The sequence below is a fragment of the Penaeus monodon genome, chromosome 12 (assembly GCF_015228065.2).
Source record: "Penaeus monodon isolate SGIC_2016 chromosome 12, NSTDA_Pmon_1, whole genome shotgun sequence".
NCBI classification, from domain to species: Eukaryota; Metazoa; Arthropoda; class Malacostraca; order Decapoda; family Penaeidae; genus Penaeus; species Penaeus monodon.
The window spans coordinates 19388503-19394265 of record NC_051397.1 but is presented as its reverse complement, the minus strand read 5'-3'; positions in this window follow the sequence as shown (position 1 = coordinate 19394265).

Here is a 5763-nt window from a genome sequence, read left to right as displayed (position 1 = left end):
CCACACACACACACACACACACACACACACACACACACACACACACACACACACACACACACACATACACATACACATGCACACATACACACGCACGCACACACATATGCATGTGTGTGTGTGTGGTGTGTGTGTGTGTGTGTGTGTGTGTGTGTGTGTGTTGTGTGTGTGTGTGTGTGTGTGTGAATGTGTGTGTGTGTGGTGTGTGCGTGTGTGCGTGTGCGTGTGCGTGTGCGTGTGCGTGTGCGTGTGCGTGTGCGTGTGCGCGTGCGCGTGTGCGTGTGCGCCCGCAAGCGCGCTTATTTGTTTACCTATAATAATAATAATAATAATAATAATAATAATAATAATAATAATAATAATAATAATAATAACAAAAATAAAAACAATAATAATAATAACAGTAATAATAGTTGTACAGCAACAATAATAATGACGATAATAATAGTAATAACATTAGTATCGATGATGATAATAATGATAATAATAGCTATGATGATACGAATGATGATGATGATGATGATGATGATGATGATGATGATGATGATGATGATGATGATGATGATGATGATGATGATGATGATGATGATGATGATGATGATGATGATGATGATGCTTCTGTTTTACATTCTCACAATTCACTCAGCAGAAATCGTGCCGGTTCACTCCCCCCCCCCTCTCTCTCTATTTCCTTCTCTCTCTCCTTTTCCTTTTCCTTCTCCTTCTCCTTCTTCTCCTTCTCGTGGTCCCTCTCCCTCTCCCTCTTCCTCTCCTTCTTTCATTTCCCCCTCTCTCTGTCTGTTACTTTCATCATAACTAAATATTTTCTTATGTGATGGGATAATATTTTCTGCTGAGAAAAACGCGCACGGTAGAAACAAAAGGATGCTTCCAGTAAAATATGATTCAGAAAAACAGGAGATCAGAGTTACTTGCATAATACATATTCTTATCACATTTTTTTTTTTACAGATTAACACCATCAGTTCTAACCTGTAATTAGACCTATATGTATATTTGTGTCCATATGTCTCTATCAGTCTTGGCTTCTACTACGCCCGGAACCTTTTACTATAAAGGGAAACGCCTTGCCGATAATCTGCGTGTTTTCTGCACTGATGAAAGTATACAATATGCATTTAAATATTGAAATGATGAAATTGCCACCGATGACCTTTTTCGGTATGATTATTATACTGTAGATTGTTCGCAATACGAGGATCATATTGCAGACCCTGACAGTGTTGTTTAAAACATGAAGATCATACTGCAGACACTGACAGCGCATGATGGGAGAAGCGATGGCCAAATGACCAAGGCCTTGGTATATCGGCCCAAACTACTCTCACCCTAATAGTTATAATGACCATCATTAGTAAAACTGTAAATCTGGGTCCCAAACTCCCGGCTCCTGACGCGGCGTGGTGTCGGGTCTGCAAGCTGGCACTGCACGAGGCACGGCGATTGCCAGGTCGTACTTAGGCCCGCACTCAGGACCAGGGGAGCTCCATGGCCGAAAGGCAGTGAAAGTCTCCTCCAGGAGGCAGGTGCGGCTCGAAACGTGAAAATTTGATCACGTCAAAAGTGCGGTGTAACCTATACCCCGAGGATGACCTGGGAAATGCAAATACAACCACGCATATACATAGGAACGGACCCCGCTATGTTAGCACGGAACCTCCCCTGTCACCGCACGCCATCTCTGAGGCGGATTCGATCACGGATTAGAAGGATGCCCAATCTCTCCTGCCCGTGTGGGACTTCTGGGGAGGAGCCTGCTTGCGCGAGTGGGTATTTACGGGTCACGAAAAACGGGGCAGAGACCGCTGGACGCCGGCTGTCCAAAAGGAATATACCGAAGACAACATGAGGAAGCAACGCCGCGGCTACCGAGTGAGCTGGTACTGCCCACCCTTAGTACTTTCCTCTCTGGGCTCTACTATCTTCTCGGGGCTACTATCGTCGCTGACTACTATTCCCTTTCATACAAGCCTCCTGTAGTTTTTATTTCCTCGGGACTCGCTGGTGCTAAACCCCTTCCCTCCAGTCTCTGAGAAGCTGTTACTTTTAGTTCGGAATTCCTTTGGCTTTGGACTTGTTTCATTCCACTCTGTTTGTCTTCTCTTTTCCTAGCATTCCTCACTTACGGCATCATCCTAACTTTCTAGTGTCTGTATTAGGAACTGTCTTCCTTCGATATCATCGTTTCACGATATGTTGCCATATGTTTTTGCTTCTGCCGTGTCAACATTTTAGTCCGGGCACACGCGCAAGAGAACTATGTTTCGATGAAGAATAAGTGATATATGCAAATACACATATAAAAACCCACCCACCCACACTCACACACACACACACACACACACACACACACAGACACACACACACACACACACACACACACACACACACACACACACACACACACACACACACACACACACACACACACACACAATATATTATATATATATATATATATATATATATATATATATATATATATATATATATTTATACATATGTATATATATGAATAGACTGTCACGACGGCAATCTGAGTTCGAGGGTTCGAGTCACCGACCGCCGCGTTGTTTCCCTTAGGCAAGGAACTTCACCTCGATTGCCTGCCTAGCCACTGGGGGACCAAGTCAGCCCAAGTCAGTGCCGGGTAAAATAGAGATGGTGACTCGATAAAAACACCGGGCGGAAGGCAATGGCAAACCACCGCTCTAAATTGCCAAGAAAAATCATGGAAGCACATGATCGTCAAGGCTGCGGTGGTCGAATGGTTAGAGCGTCGGACTCAAGACTGTCACGACGGCAATCTGAGTTCGAGGGTTCGAGTCACCGACCGCCGCGTTGTTTCCCTTGGGCAAGGAACTTCACCTCGATTGCCTGCCTAGCCACTGGGTGGCCAAGCCAGCTCAAGTCAGTGCTGGTCCCAAGCCCGGATAAAATAAGAGAGAATGTTACCTAAAAAGGTAACACCGGCACTCTCCGTGGAAAGGAACTGGGGACCCTACCACGTACTCACTCCAAGAGCATCACAACGTGAAAACTGCAATTGAGTATCATGCTGTGACCACGGCGGCTCAGACATGAACCTACCGTTAAATGATGATGATATATATGAATATATATATAAATATATATGTATGTATATATATATAAATATATATGTATGTATATATATATATATATATATATATATATATATATATATATATATATATATTTTTTTTTTTTTTTTATGCAGGGCATAGGCCTTTCAATTTACTACTGAGAGGTTTGGCTGTGCCACCCTTGCCTGATTGGATGCCCTTCCTAATTAACCGCGGCTCGGCGCGCTAACACCTGTGCCACGGCGGCGACTTCCCCTACGACACCTACGCTGGACCTCTCAAGGTGATATGTTGTTTTCTCGCCGTGAGATCGGGCTCAAGCCAGTAGTCGGAGCGCAGGCATTTTTACGACTACCGCGGCGGGCAATTGAACTCGGGACCACAAGGGCCGGAGTCCAGTGCTCTAATCACTGGACCATCGCAGCAGTCATATATATATATATATATATATATATATATATATATATATATATATATATATTATAGATATATACACACATATAATATGTATATATATATATATATATATATTATATATATATATATATATATATATATGTATATTTATACATGTGTGTACACACACACACACACACACACACACACACACACACACACACACACACACACACACACACACAACACACACACAACACACACATACAATAATATATATATATAATTTATATATATATATGTATGTATGTATATGTATATATATATATATATACTATATATATATATATATATATATATATATATATATATAATATATAATATATAATATACACACAAAAATAGTCTCAAAATACGGAAAATTTTTCCTGCTATCGAAGTTGGCTCTTATTCATCGTCGAAGTTCTTGAACTTTTCCTGACGAACACTGACATCCTCGGCCTCGTGGAGAAAGCGGCCGTCCGCTGCTGTGATGCCATTTGAGGAGAAAAAGGATCGTTGACCATCGAGCTCTCTTGTCCTTTAGAACATCTCTTTTGGAATATAACTGAGGCTCTTAACTTCACTATTATTTGGCTTTCTTACATTTTTTTTTTTTGTAAAGATTGTTTACTAGTTCATATTGCACGATGTTTTGTTTTGAAACTTGCGAAGCAGGTCTTTGAGACTAGCTTGATGATGGCTTCTGTTTTTCTATTGTCGGGATTGCCTTAGCAGCTGCTGCTTGAGTGTTCTCAGTGAAGGCACCAAAACGATGATCAATTTCTTTGTTAGAAGCTTCTGGTAAATTTCCCCTAAAATTGTTGCACCTCTTGATCGGTCTGTATTATTATTATTATTATTATTATTATTATTATTATTATTAATCTTATTATTATTATTATTATTATTATTATTATTTTTTTTTTTTTTTTTTTTTTACGGCAAGTTCGTATTTGAGCCGCCGTGGTCACAGCATGATACTTAATTGTAGTTTTCATGTTGTGATGCTCTTGGAGTGAGTACGTGGTAGGGTCCCCAGTTCCTTTCCACGGAGAATGCCGGTGTTACCTTTTAGGTAATCATTCTCTCTATTTTATCCGGGCTTGAGACCAGCACAGACTTGGGCTGGCTTGCCCACCCAGTGGCTAGGCAGGCAATCGAGGTGAAGTTCATTGCCCAAGGGAACAACGCGCCGGCCGGTGACTCGAACCCTCGAACTCAGATTGCCGTCGTGGCAATCTTTGCTTTCATAAATTTTTTGAGGGACAATCAAAATTTTATTTTCACTGGATTGTATATATATATATATATATATATATATATATATATATATATATAATATGGTGGCCGCGGTGGGCGAGTGGTTAGAGCATCGGACTCAAGACTGTCACGACGGCAATCTGAGATCGAGGGTTCGAGTAACCAGCCTGCGCGTTGTTCCTTTGGGCAAGGAACTTCACCTCGATTGCCTGCCTAGCCACTGGGTGGCCAAGCCAGCTCAAGTCAGTGCTGGTCCCAAGCCCGGATAGATAGAGAAAGAAAAGCGTAAGATCGAGTTGAGTGGCGAAGGATGGTGGAGAGGTCCACTCAAACCGTTATTGATGATGATGATATATATATATATATATATATATATATATATATATATATATATTTATTTATTTCATCTTGAACAAGAGGAAATTAAAGTTTATTGGTCATGTAATGAGAAGTAAAAGTATTGAGAAAAACTTGCTGACAGGGATGGTGATAGTAAACAGAGGAAGAGGCAAACCGAAGACAAGACTGAGCGACAATATCAAAGATATTTGCGGGCTGTCGATGGTACAAGTGGAAAGAAAAGCGTAAGATCGAGTTGAGTGGCGAAGGATGGTGGAGAGGTCCACGGCTGCTCAAACATGAGCATACCGTTATTGATGATTTATTTATTTATTTGCACATATATAGATACATACATACATATATGCGTGTGTATGTGTGTGTGTGTGTGTGTGTGTGTGTGTGTGTGTGTGTGTGTGTGTGTGTGTGTGTGTGTGTGTGTGTGTGTGTGTGTATGTGTGTGTGTGTGTGTGTGTGTGTGTGTGTGTGTGTGTGTGTGTGTGTGTGTGTGTGAGTGTGATGTGCGTGTTTGTGCTGTGGTATGTGCGTGTGTTTGTGTGCGTGTTATGTGTGGTGTGTGTGGTGTGGTGTGTGGTGGTGT